The sequence below is a fragment of the Sander lucioperca genome, chromosome 22 (assembly GCF_008315115.2).
Source record: "Sander lucioperca isolate FBNREF2018 chromosome 22, SLUC_FBN_1.2, whole genome shotgun sequence".
Taxonomy (NCBI): domain Eukaryota; kingdom Metazoa; phylum Chordata; class Actinopteri; order Perciformes; family Percidae; genus Sander; species Sander lucioperca.
In genome coordinates, this window is record NC_050194.1 from 2,895,536 (window position 1) to 2,908,944 (window position 13,409).

The 13,409-nt window shown below is 41.7% G+C and overlaps 1 long non-coding RNA gene across 1 annotated transcript; it reads left to right on the plus strand.

Annotated features, from left to right (window-relative positions):
* Positions 1-1,836: 1,836 nt before the first annotated feature.
* LOC118494320 lies at positions 1,837-9,615 on the plus strand. The gene is made up of 3 exons (XR_004896436.1): positions 1,837-2,321; positions 3,626-3,727; positions 9,445-9,615. It is a non-coding gene; the product is annotated as an uncharacterized LOC118494320 (long non-coding RNA).
* The last annotated feature ends 3,794 nt before the right edge of the window (positions 9,616-13,409 follow it).

The following is a 13,409-nucleotide window of genomic DNA, read 5'->3' on the forward strand; positions in this document are numbered from 1 at the left end:
AGGCTGCAGTTAGCTGTGCTCTGTTAGCCTATACAAACTCAGGCTGTAGTTAGCAGTGCTCTGTTAGCCTATATAAGTTGAGGCTACAGTTAGCAGGGCTCTGTTAGCCTATACAAACTGAGGCTGCAGTTAGAAGGGCTCTGTTAGCCTTTACAAAATGCGGCTGTAGTTACCAGGGCTCTGTTAGCCTATACAAACAGACAGTACAGAACAAAAGACAGAAGAGGCACATCTGGGTTTGGGTCGAAAGAATGACCCACTATTTCACACGTCAAAGACACAGTATGATTTAGCAACCACACAGGATAGATGGTATTTAGTGCCAGCCAGTTTTAATGTGACTACTGTATTTCAACTAAGTTACTTTCCTTTACTACTGGTTCAAGTAATCAATGTTCAGATTATAACATTGACTAAGGCTGCGTTCCAGACAATCAGAACTTGAATATTTCCAACCTACTAGTTTAAGCACAATGGAACCGGCCCAGTTCCTGCCTGTACTTGTTTGGTATTAGCAAGCTTGTTGATGACTCCAATGAGGATAGCATAGTGGTGGAAGTCACAGTTCTAGTGGTTCTCTGTCTGTGCTTTGCTTTCTCTTTCTCTCTCAATGAGATTTATTTGTGATAGATTGATTAATGCCGGCAATAACATTACTTGCAAGTTGCACCAGTAACTTAGTTGTTAATGTTCATTAGCTGATAGAGACAGGTAACTGCTGTCAGCTAGCTGCAAGTTTCTATACTGTAAATGTAGTTCGAGATTTTTTTCAGTTTTACGGTTTCTTTCGCCAGGCTTTGCCCTCTCTGTCATACACAGAGCAGAGCAGCGGTCAATAATGGCAAGCTCCATGGTGTTTCACAGGACTGCTCCTCAAATCCAGTACCTCCTAAGCCGCTGCCTCGCAGCCCAGTTGCCCAAACACCAGTACCCCACCGATCCCATTACTCTTCCATTACCCCACGCACTAACTTTATTGTCAGTATAACTGACAATAGCAAAGGCTTGAACAGCCATGCACCATCTCAGCCCAATGCCTTTGTTTTCCCCAAGCGTAACTTTGGCCAGACTGCATGCACATTCAGTGTCAAAAGAGATGTGGTGGTGACAGGTGAAGGTATCAGATGGTAAATAAAATTCTAACGTGTAACATTGAGCAAAAACTATGTAAGATTCAATGAAAGATTAGATAATAATTAAATAGCTCAAGACAGGCTGTTATGTTGTGGTTATATCACAGCTAAGGGGGGTTGTTTGGCCTGTTGCGAAGCGTCATCCTATGGCAATATGACAGTTATAGGCACATTCCAATTAAAATGAAAAAAAAATAATAATATTCACAATAGAATAGGCCCTCCAGGGCTGACTGCCTGCATATACCAAGGCAGTTGCTATGGAGCGCAGCACAGAAAAATGCTTAACACTAAAGAAAGTCACACTATAACACAAACTATCCGATCGAGGCAGCGGTAGAGCAGCAACTCGTGTTCTGCGCTGTCAAATGACTGCTTTTGAATGAATGCTTTTGTAAAAACAGCTTCAGTTCCTCATCGTAAAGGGCTGTCTGACAGCAAGGTAAAGCCTTGAAAATATTCTAAATATAGCGGGGATACTTGTGTATGGGCAGTTTGCCTCCGTGGCACCAGCTATCAGTTTATTAGTCCCAGAAAAAAAATTCTGGCTTTTGTATATGAAGTAATAAATAATTACTATGATTTAAAGCTTTAGATGATAAAATAAAAAAGTGCAAATTATATCTTACAGTACTAAAGAACATGCATATTTGCACTAGTCACTTGTGCCCACCCAACATTTTTTACTGCGTCCGCCATTTAAAGCTGACCAGAACCGGGCCTGAATGGAACACCACTCAGTTCTAAATTCCTAAATGTAAACTACAAAACCATCTACCCTAAAATTAAGGATATTAAAAGTGTATACAAATATTTTTCTTTTGGATGCAATTATAATTTGGTGAAACACAACTCAACAATACCATGCAATACAATGATACCATGCCCATACTAAATCAAAGAGGTGAGGGAGGAATACACATTTCCTGACTTTTTTGGTCCCCAATTTACCTATGCCTGTCACGAGGATTCAGCTGCTGACCTCAAACACACTTTTCCTGACTTTTTCGGTCCCCACCTCGACCTTGCCCATCCCCCACCCACACGAGAGCTGCTGACAGTGAGTGGGCGGAGCATGTGCAGGTGCAGTTAGAAGCAAGCAGGAGCACAAGCTGGCAGCAGCACAGACAGAAGGTGCTCCTACAGACACTAATGGACGAGGAACACATGGAAACTAACGTTGGGTAAGTAAAGTTACACTGAACTGTTTTAGTAATTATTAATTAAGCGTGTTTTCAGTCTTAGGTTTGCAGCTAATGTTTATATTAGCATGGTTTGCCAATGCTAACAATGGCTAAGTTGTCACCAGCTAGCTAGCTAGTGTTACAATATTGTTAGCAAACTACAACGTTAGCTACACTTTTGAGCTGGTATTTCAGCATATTTTTCGGTTATGGACTGCCTTTTTTGCCGCTGACTGTTACTGGGCTGGTCTCTACTTCTGTATAGTTATAGTATTACTAACATTATAAAGTTAGATAATATTCATGTCTGTGGGAGCAAGGGGCTAAGGAGAGAAAATGGGGATGTTTAATGAGCATTTCTCACCTGCTACAGTGATCAGTAATGTTAATGTTAGCTACTGTAACTACCAATGTTCAGTATCTTTCTAGAATAAGTTCTTAATACAGGGCTAAACAAGTTATACACCTAAAGTTTAACAAACAAAAAATGGGCTAATTATTTTCTAATCTTAAAGAAAACCATGAATTAGTTTTACTCTTCTCATTCATATCAATGGTTCTGCTAGCACAATTTACTTTAATTCTGTTAAAAAATGGTGTTGGAGCAGCCATACAGCGCAGTGAGACAAACCAACACATTCTTTTTTTTTCTTCTTTTTTTACACACCAACGTGTTCTCATTTTTAACTCGTCGTTACGCTTTGTCATTGTCAACGCACAGGACACCGAGGGCCCAGACTAGGTTTAGTATAAGGAATAAGAATAAGACCAGGCTGGACAGACGCACAGAGAGTAGCTTTTCCTCACAGCGTAAAACATGTCTGAATGTAACAGTCAAATGTGAGGTGGTGGAAACTGACTTATTAGACTTCTACAGGCTGCTTTGTGTAAAGTTTTAGCTGTTATTTTAAATCTGAGGCATTGCTTCTATAAATATCTCTGCTTTCATTCTGCCACACCTGCAGTGCTGTCTGTTGTTCTGCACATGGTCACATTTAACCTGGTTAATTAAGAGCAGGTAAACAGACTGATAAGAGCCCATAAACTTCATTCAAGTCATTTTATCATCTCTATAACCATCTTTTAAGTAAGGGAGATTTTTTTTCTCTGTATAGGTTTAAGCATGGACTTGATTTTCTTATCTCCACAAGCTGCAAACATAACCTTATTTGTTACTCAAAGAAACTTAACTGTAGAGCAGCTACTGGGCATCCTTCAAATTACAGATATTTAAAAAAATTATGAAAGGAACGATGGGATACATACAGATGTTACATCAACTGTTTGTGTTTAACCACTTGCAAATAGAGTGCAGGATACACCAGGCTGAAGGAACGCTTACAACGCCTGAGGGAGCTTCATAATACATCTTTATCCGGGAACATGGAATCCGTAAAACACCAAAGCCAGGTAATAATAAGGTGGAATTTTAAATGTGATACAATAATGTAATATAATATTAATACACACATTCAAATTCACCTGTCTTTTCAATGGGGCCTCTTATACTTTGTTTTAGTTTTTAATAAAGAAAACTATGTGTGTAGGAGGGTAGTGCCCTGGCTCTTTAGCTCTTTGTGAAGTCAGGTGAACAGTGCAGTACTCTGAAAGTCACCCCCATCGGTGCGAAACATCTCTCCTCTCTCCGTTGACTTGTATTGTGTGAAGGTTTCCTCTTTATTCTGTCTGCTAGAAAACACAAACATGTCTAAAAGCTGCTGTGTGGCGGTATTCACTACCAACAAGGTAAAGAACCCAGAACTTAAATTCTTAAGGGAGAATGGAGAGACACAACGCTAACAATATGTCCGACGTTACATTTGCAAACATTTAGTTACCAAGTCAAATATCAAAATGTTAGTTTTAGGCTAACTATATGTCTGTAAGTTAAGCTAACACATGTAACATCAGACATGTCTTTAGATTAGTGTCAGAATCCTACAATTTCTCCATTCTCTCTGCTGATATCTCACGTCTGTATCCACTTTTCTCTTTATAAAGCTCAGTTTTTTGAATCAGCAGCTTATAAAAACTTAAGTTCTGGGTTCTTTACCCTGTTCGTAATGAATATCAGCACTCAGCAGCTTTTAGACATTTTTCTGTTGTTAGTTAGCAGATGAAATAAAGAGGAGAAACCCTCACACAATACAAGTCAATGGAGAGCAGAAAGTTGTTTTCCTCTCTGGTGGGGGCAGGACTTAAATGCACCCTGTCTCTATGACGCCCACTCTCCCTCCATGCTGCCAGTGCCCTGAGTTCCTCATTCATCCACTGACAAAAATTCAGCCAGATGCTGGCAGTAGTACAGGCGCTGGCGGCATGGAGGGAGGTCAATGCCAAACTCATGGTGTGAGTGCAACCGTAGCGTGATGAAGCGGGAGATAGACAACTTTTTAAAACATACGCACTATGAAGGATAGAAAACTGCCGAGATTATGGGAAAACATTTTATTTATCTGATTCACTGCTCATTTTATTTCTATAGTTTGTAGCTGACTTTACTAGCTGACTTCTCTATTGGCTGTTGAAACAGGTGACATCCTTACGTTATAAAACCAGCCTCTGGAGACTCAACCAGCTGAGTTGGGACGGCATAAGCTGACTTGAGTCGAGTTAAGACGGGCCAGTTCAGACCCCAGCAACTTTTACCTGCTATGTTCTAAAATTTCATCTCATTGCGAATCTTGGTCTGAATTGTACTTAAGGCGAGACACTACAGGTGAATAGGCTAAAATTTTAAAATAATAGATATCTCCATGAAACTTCCTCAGTTGATTACTTACACAAGTATATAAAAAAATGTATTACAAGTTTTTGAAATGTGTATGTTTAATTATGCAAATTATGCATTTTCTCATTAAATATGCGCGATTTTGCATATATTTTCGGTAGATAGATCTGAACATATGATAAAGCCAGGTGCAAAATTCTTTTTTCATTTTGTTTACACACAAGATGAAAACAAAATTACAGAGGGATTTCAGGATATCTGCTTTCATTACCTAGGAAATCAAAATATACTGTCCATAGCCCTAAAAAAATCGATTTTCGCCATGTTTTTTTGCTTAAAATGTCACATAAATCAGGGCAGGAATGATTTATTAACAAATCCCTCTGTAATTATCTTCAGAATACTACTAAGTGTATAACTGGAAAGTTTGGTGCTACACAGGCTGAGATGTTTCTATTGGAGAATGACAAAAAACTCATTTTGAGAAAACGGCATTTAAAGATTTAAATAGTGGAATTTAATACATTTCTATTGGAAAAATTGCTCAAAAACAAAATAAATGCTCAGGCCCTTAGTGATAATAATATAGAATATTTCAAGCTCATGAAAATTGATTATTTAATAAAATGGCAGGCATATAAGGCCTACAACTGCAGTAACTTAATGAATTAACATTGGCGTATCATGCACAAAGTTGCCGACAAAACCCACGCTGGACAGTTGTATGGACACAGAACAAGACCAACAATAGATGTAACAGCTTTTTTAAAATCTAATTGTCCATTCCAGCACCATATGTATTTTAGCTGTGCTTAGACTCTTGTGCCTATGTTTTGCACTGGCAGCTGTGACGGCCTCAGCTTTCGAGATCCTGAGCATATCAGTTTCTCTCATTGAATTGACCATCACATGTGCTCTGAAGCCACAACTTCTCCATAACAGAAAGCATGGCAGAGGCACCTTCATCAAGGTGGAGATGGCCATACTTGCTGCTGCTCCAGCTTACTTTTCCCACAAAACAGTCCCCTCAGTCAGCTGATGGTGAAGATAACTAACCAGAACCAGTCCTCTCAGTCAGCTGATGGTGAAGATAACTAACCAGAACCAGTCCTCTCAGTCAGCTGATGGTGAAGATAACTAACCAGAACCAGTCCCCTCAGTCAGCTCATGGTGAAGCTAACTAACCAGGCTCCATTCAGCACTGGTTCATAACACAACAGAACAAAACTAATTATGACTCATTCAAAAGACCAATATTTAGAACATTGGAGAAAGCAAACAAAGTAGACTTAATTATTATTTGACAGATTATCTTCACACTGTCGGAGATACAAAGAAGAGACGGATCCTGACTAAATACAGTCTCAGTGACCACCAGCTGGGTCAGACAGAGATACACTTCCTCGTCAACTGGGAAAAACTATCTTCACTAAGAGAATTACACCTTGGAAAAATAGCCAAAAAAAGTTAACACCAGAAGAGAAGCTGGTAGTTCTCCTAGGAGAAGGGACAGCAGCTCCACTGACAGCTACATATGGATCTGCCTGCTACAGCCTGAGGGACTCACACCACTTAGGATCCCAAAATTACAGATTTGTGTTTGCCTATTATATAGTAATTATATTATACAAAACTGTATGTGTGTGTGAGAGAGAGAGAGAGAGAGAGAGAGAGAGAGAGCGTCTGATTACCTCCGCTGTCTAAACACTCCTGTTTTCTGAACGACAGTTTAAACATCGACGTACTATGTGAAGGCATTTCATCATCTGCTGTCTTAGTTTGTGATCCCCTGTGTCTTCTTGCTAATAACAACTGTTATCGCTGTTTCGTCTTCTCTGAGGTGATTTTCGGCCGTTTTCGACGCACTTCTTTCAACATTTTGAGCTACCGCGGAAATGTCAGAGCGCATCACGTGACCATTCTGAACGAATCACGTTGCCAGAAATTGGCATCAGCCAATGAGATTGCGCATTTTGAGTTAAATCCCCCCTTTTACTTTCATGATTGGTTGCTGATAAAAAGGAAATGACCATATTTGGATCCGACAGCATTGTACAGGAGAAAGAGAGCTTTCCAACGGTATATGTGACGACAGGGTGCAGACAGCGATCGCGGAGCAGCAGGATGATTTAGAACGCCAACTTTTGTTGAATTTAGGTGAAATCTACCGACGCAAACAGACAAAGTGTAGTAAAATAAAGACCTAAATGTTTATTTCGGACTTATTTCACCACAAGTCTGAAAGAAGACATGTTATGAAGGCAAATAGCCCAAAATCTCAAAATTGACCAGTGAAAAAAAAACGATGTTTTTGCCTGCCGTGTCTCGCCTTAATAGTTTACTTCAACCTGGCTTTTATGGCTATGATTTTATATATATATATATATATATATATATCTCCCTAAATTCTACATACTTTGCTGCCTTAACCTGAAAAACTGTAAGGGAAGCATGCCATGCTTATAGCAGAAACACTGTGATATAGTGATTATTTTGCCAGTAATTTATATTGTTTTTCCCCCCACAGGAAGTAAGCCTAGATTCTGAGAGTTCACATGATGAGGTTGGTGATGACCCAAATGTACCACCCCTGAGGAGAACTGACAGCGTATCTGTAAGTTTGCATAATTAAAACAAGCTGGGCACCTAACTTTTACAAAAGAAAATAAACAGACAGGATAATTCTTTGGGGAAGGTTGGCAGGTTGGCAGTGAATCCTGAGCGTAAGTTCCCATATGAACAGACTATGCTGAAACAGCTGAAAAAAAGTTCTCAACAGTTATGGCGTTTTTCCATTACATGGTACCTGCTCGCCTCGCCTCGACTCTACTCGCCACGCTGTGCGTCCGTTTTCCATTGCAGATTTAGTACCGCCTCAGCGTGGCTGGTCGTCTTGCCGGCTCGACGCACACACAAGCGCACAAGTATAACATCAGGCCACTTGAGCTTGTTTTACAGTTCTGTGGAGGCTCCATGCAGAGCTTTCTCCATAGCCTGTGTAGCCTGTGTAAAATGTGGCCTGATGTATACATTTGTCAGCTGGTTTGTGCGTCGAGCCAGCATGTGTGTGTGTACGTAGGATACGGTGAAAGCTCTGCAAGGAGCCGCCACAGAACTGTAAACAAGCGGTGCCGTAGTAAACTACTGTGACCTAACGCGACACACACACAGAACGTGGAAGGTGAGTTGTTGCCAGAAGACACATTTAGTTTCTAAAGAAGCTGGAGGCAGCAAAAACAAACAGCTGGTTAAACTGTTTAAAAATAGCGGGTTTGTTCAGGACCCCCCCCCGTCTGTCGCTTTCACGTCACCTTTTCGGCTCGCCTCAGCTCGCTGGGAACCTCGACTGAGGAGGTACTAAAAAAGTACCTGTTAGCAGGTACCAGGGACTTTTTTTTGTAATGGAAAACCAAAAATGCGAGTAGAGTCAAGGCGAGTCGAGCAGGTACCATGTAATGGAAAAGCGCCATTACTTTACCTAAGTAAATATATGTGAAGTTCCTTTTAAGCAATAGTTTTTTTATTTGCTATTGTTTCTGAAAAGCATAATTTGTCACATCATATAAGGAAGAATTCCATTTTGCAATGTGCATCTCAGATCACATATTCACTGACTGTCATTACTAAACATTGTGCCAAATATGAAAATGACGTCACCGTCAGTTGGCATATTTGCTAGCTAATCACTGTTTAAGTAAAAAACTGCACATAGCTAGAACCTTAGGATAACTTTGCTGAAACACACATGTTACACACAGTTTAGCAACAAGCTATTGTAGCTGTCATATGAGGGGACCTGCATTAGCGTGGTTTCATGGTAAATCAGCCAGTTAAGTGAGTGATGAACAAAGTCTTCCTGATTAACTAAATCAGCTAAACTTTAGTTCATTAGTTCATACAAACAATTAAAAAAATTATATTAAAATACCGTGGAAAAAGCAATAATTTATCCCACAGTGCTCACATTTGGTGATTGGCAAGTATGGAATCCAGTTTACTACTTAAAGACAATTGTAACAGTGACCACACACAACACTAGAACAATTTGATAGACTGCACCAACAAAAAACTCGTTCAAAGAACCAGAAACCATAAAATCAGGAAGTGCTTCGATCATTCATTGCTTCAAGAATTGCTGCTTCATGCAGCATCTCTGCCAAGCACTACAAAGATGCCAGCAAACTGAAATAGAGCCTGTTGACTGGCTTCACCTACAGCAATGTGATGTTTTTTGACAGTCTAGTTTGCATACTCAGATTAGGTGACCATTGGTTAATTGTTGTACAGTGATTGATGATTTTGGTTGGAGTATTTGCAGAACGTTTCCCCCATATCTGGTTTTCCACAGTGGCAACCTACATATTTTTCATTTCAAAACTATTTATTCTTCTGATAGGAACCTCAAGATCCAACAGACGACAGCGGCCCTCTGATGAGCCTGGCAGTGTTGAACCTGCTCCCACAGGTAACCCACAGACTGAGGCCATGACACCTGATACCTAGCGCCTTGTTTGGTCTTTACCTTTGTCACACAGAACTGCTAAAGAGTAGGAGCTAGAAGTGAAAAGCCCAGTGGGAGCTTTAGAGCATTTCGGAGGTGTAGCGTTTTTTCCTGCTGAGACGTCTTTGTTTGGTCTAATTGCTATGATAAAAAATATCCAGAAGTTAGAATGTTGCCATAAGGTAGAGATCCCATCAGCGGTTAAGATGACTGATTTCCCCCTGAGAGACTGGGCTTTGACTCCTGGTCTGACCATTCCTTCTGTAACACTAGATGTGCCTACTGTAGATGCAAATGTGCAAGTCATGTTGAAACAAATAAAAACGACAGATGTGGCCTAAAAACAGGTATTTCACACAGTAATGCAGTGGAATATGGACCCAACCATTTTTAATACTTTAGGCCCTGTTTTAAAAAATATGTATGTAGTTAGTTTTTATGACTGTTATTCAATATGATAAACATCAGTCTATATAATAAATACAGTTAACTGACAAAGCAGCCAATAAGTAAATTGTTGCCAGTTAACTGTCAATTTTGTATTGAATCGTTGTTGCAAATGAGAACTTGTTCTCAACTACCTGGTTAAATAAGGTTAATTAAAAGTGCTGTTTAAGAGCTCTTCCCTCAGCCCTCCCTCCATATAGTAACCTATATGAGAACTAGTCGTTCATTACAGTCATACGTCATCTTGATGTGATCCCGATGCTGTTGTTTAGCTGCAATTTTAATGAGAATAACAGTCCTGTTTCCTTGTAAGCCCTTGATGACATACTGTTATTCAAGGCTCTAGCTAGCTACATAAACATGAACTCAAGTTAAGTTTTTTTTATGAATAAAACTGAGCAAATCATTTCAGAGATTGAGAGAAAATGGTGCTAATAGTTTAGCCTTCGCTAATTCTACCCACAGGCTTGTGAGCCTTCAGTATCTAAGAAGAAGTACAATACGTAGTTTTCTAAGTCGTATAAATACACCTGGGCAAGTTGAGACTGAGTACTTATTTTAAAGGACACCGCCGCTTATGGGACATTTAGCTTACTGTGTGCGGCCAGGCGAGGGGAACGAGACATGCGCGCAATGCATCGACGATGGTACAATGTATCGCGCTGTCGTGGTCACATGACCGCTTCTCCCATCGAATACAAAGCACAACGTGTGCCGTCTGGCCCGTGTACGATACCATACCGCGCCGGTACGCGCGCACTCACACTACACATCATCCGGGCGGAAGAATACTCGTACTTGCGCGGCGAGTGCCATTCAAGTATCCTTTTCCACCCTTGGTATCGGTCATGCACGCACATACTCTGGGGCCTGTGTGCCTGGTCTGCCGACCCGTGTTCGACTAGCCATGCGGTCCTGGCTAATGCAATTTCTGCGATATATGTGTCTGCTGATCGTGTGTAGCACGCTGGCCTCGTGTCATACTCACTGGGTGGCGCGACGCATTTCGTCGGCATGCATGCTCATGCAACAATCACAGACATGCACTTGATGGACGCGTACACTTCTCGAGTCAGGCCTATCGAAGCATACGAGCCATGTACCTAAGGCACCCGGCCAAGGCTGCGAGGGGAGTTATTTGAGGCCGGGACTAATTGGCAAGCAGATAGGCTAGATGGAGCGAGGCTGCGGTCAGGACTACCGACAGGCCAGTGCTGGACTGCTGCCTGAGCCGTCAGACGCCTACCGCACACGGAGATGAGAAGGTATGTACTTGGACTTGTCTCCTCTGGGGGTTAGGGTGAATAGAGTCTAATTCCCGACGATAAGTCGCGATGTGTCTCTTAAAAATGACATCGCAGTATGTTCTCGGCGTTGGTGTATATGTCGTCGCGTCGCGTAAGTGCGATGAAAACACGCATAAGACCTGTGGCAGGTAGTGATCGCGAGTAGTGCGACAGGTCGCACGATTAAGTACAACTAGAGCAGAGACGTGTCGAAGCTCTCAGGTAGTGAATCGCGGCCTCTGTGCACGAGGCTAATGACAGCCGAGGACTCGAGGTGGGCTGCAGGTGCACACATGCTGGCAGGTGACCCCTAATGCTCCGTGGTACGAACCGAATTGATCAGTGGAACATCATAAGTCAGGCTCGCTCCGGGTGGTTGATATGTACCAATCGAGCTGTGTCCAACGCCATGGCAGTACACGGTACAAGCCCCGGTGCGTGCTACGGCAGCCAGTCAGGCCGCCAGGCCACAAACAGTTAAGGGTGGCCGATGATGCATACCGTGCTGTAGTTAGGCGCGCGGTACTCGACGCAGTACACAGCCGTATAGACTAGTGTGCAGTGCTAGCGTAGGACTAGTGAGCGACTATCAAATTAGTCCATTGACACGAGACTTCAGAGGGACCGCAAGCTGACAGATCAGAGAGCAGAAGGAACGAATATCTGCACTATAGAGAATAGGAAAATAGGAGTGATATCAGTACCGAAGATAAAAAGAAAAAACACACGATGGTTCGCAACAAGACAAATAATAAAAGCTGAGTGCACTGGTTATGAATAATAGTTTACATCACAGACGATATGACCTATTGTCCTATTTGTGTCTGTTCGTAGAAACCTCAAGACGAGAGTTGGTATTGCAGAGTCCACCTGGGTGTGAGCACACAAGAACTGTAGTACCAGGAAGACGAGTGTGCCTGATATAAGCTTCACCAGAAGCACGACAACATAGAATTCGTTCGGTGTCCTTCAGAGCATATAGGCGACAATGATTTTAGCAGTGACTTGTCTGTCAAGCTCCATTAGTCCTAATGTGCTAAACTGCATCTGATGTGTCGCGGACTTCAGCGTTACTAACAAGTAGCGCATGCTACATAAGTGTTCTAAATACTTACTTGCAACAGGACAATTGTATATCAGTTACTTATTTAAGTGTTGCGTATAATTAGTGAGCAAACCGTTTTACCGGCAGCCTGACCTATAGAAATGGCAGTATACTCCCAGCATGGCTCAGTTAGGTGCTCGCCAGCAATTATATTTTTCTCCACGCGCAGATTTAAGTCTTCACGCAGCATACAAAAAATTAGGTGTACAGGGTGACGGCGAGCACGAAACCAGACAAGGGAGAGTTGAGTGAATGGCTTCAGCAGATATACACCAGCAGCAAGATACGGAGCAGCCAACACACACGTGAGTGCTGCTTTGGAGCACTGAGAGAACAAATACATGCTCTCTAGTTACGATGTTTTATGAGTTTTTACTATTTGTGGCAGAACTAAGGAAGCACTGGCCTCTTGATTAGTCACTTCAAGGCCTATCACCCACATGGCGCTCCTAGTCTACCATTGATTGACAGCTATTGGTACAGGAAGCACAGAGTTGGTGTACAAGGCAGAACAACACGTTTTTCTGTCGTTATTAATGATACTGACCTTGGAGCGATTTTCCCTCCAGTGCTCCTAAAGCAGACGTACTTACACCTGTGGTGACTGCTCTGTGTGCTTGCTGCCTTGTTTTCATCACACAGAGCCACACTCTTTGCCTCTCGTTTTGTTTCATACTCAATCGCTGCCTTTACAACTCGCGATTGTACATTAGTGCGTGAAGACTAAATTGGCGCCTGTGAAGATATAATTTATCAAAGATACAGGTATAACCAAATAGTTACCTGTACCAACATGCAAGAACAGTGCAAAGTCTTTCAGTACCTCCTTATCTTGCACTTTCACACTGATGGCAGTGCTGTACTGGTGAAGCCTAACTACAGGCACCACACGCCGACTTCCCTGGTACTACTACTTTCACCAGATTTTTAGTGCATTCTACAGTTTTGCTTCTGTAAAGTTCACCTTAGTGACAGAATGCGCTTGTAGGATGTAACTAGATTATATAAAAAAATACATGCAG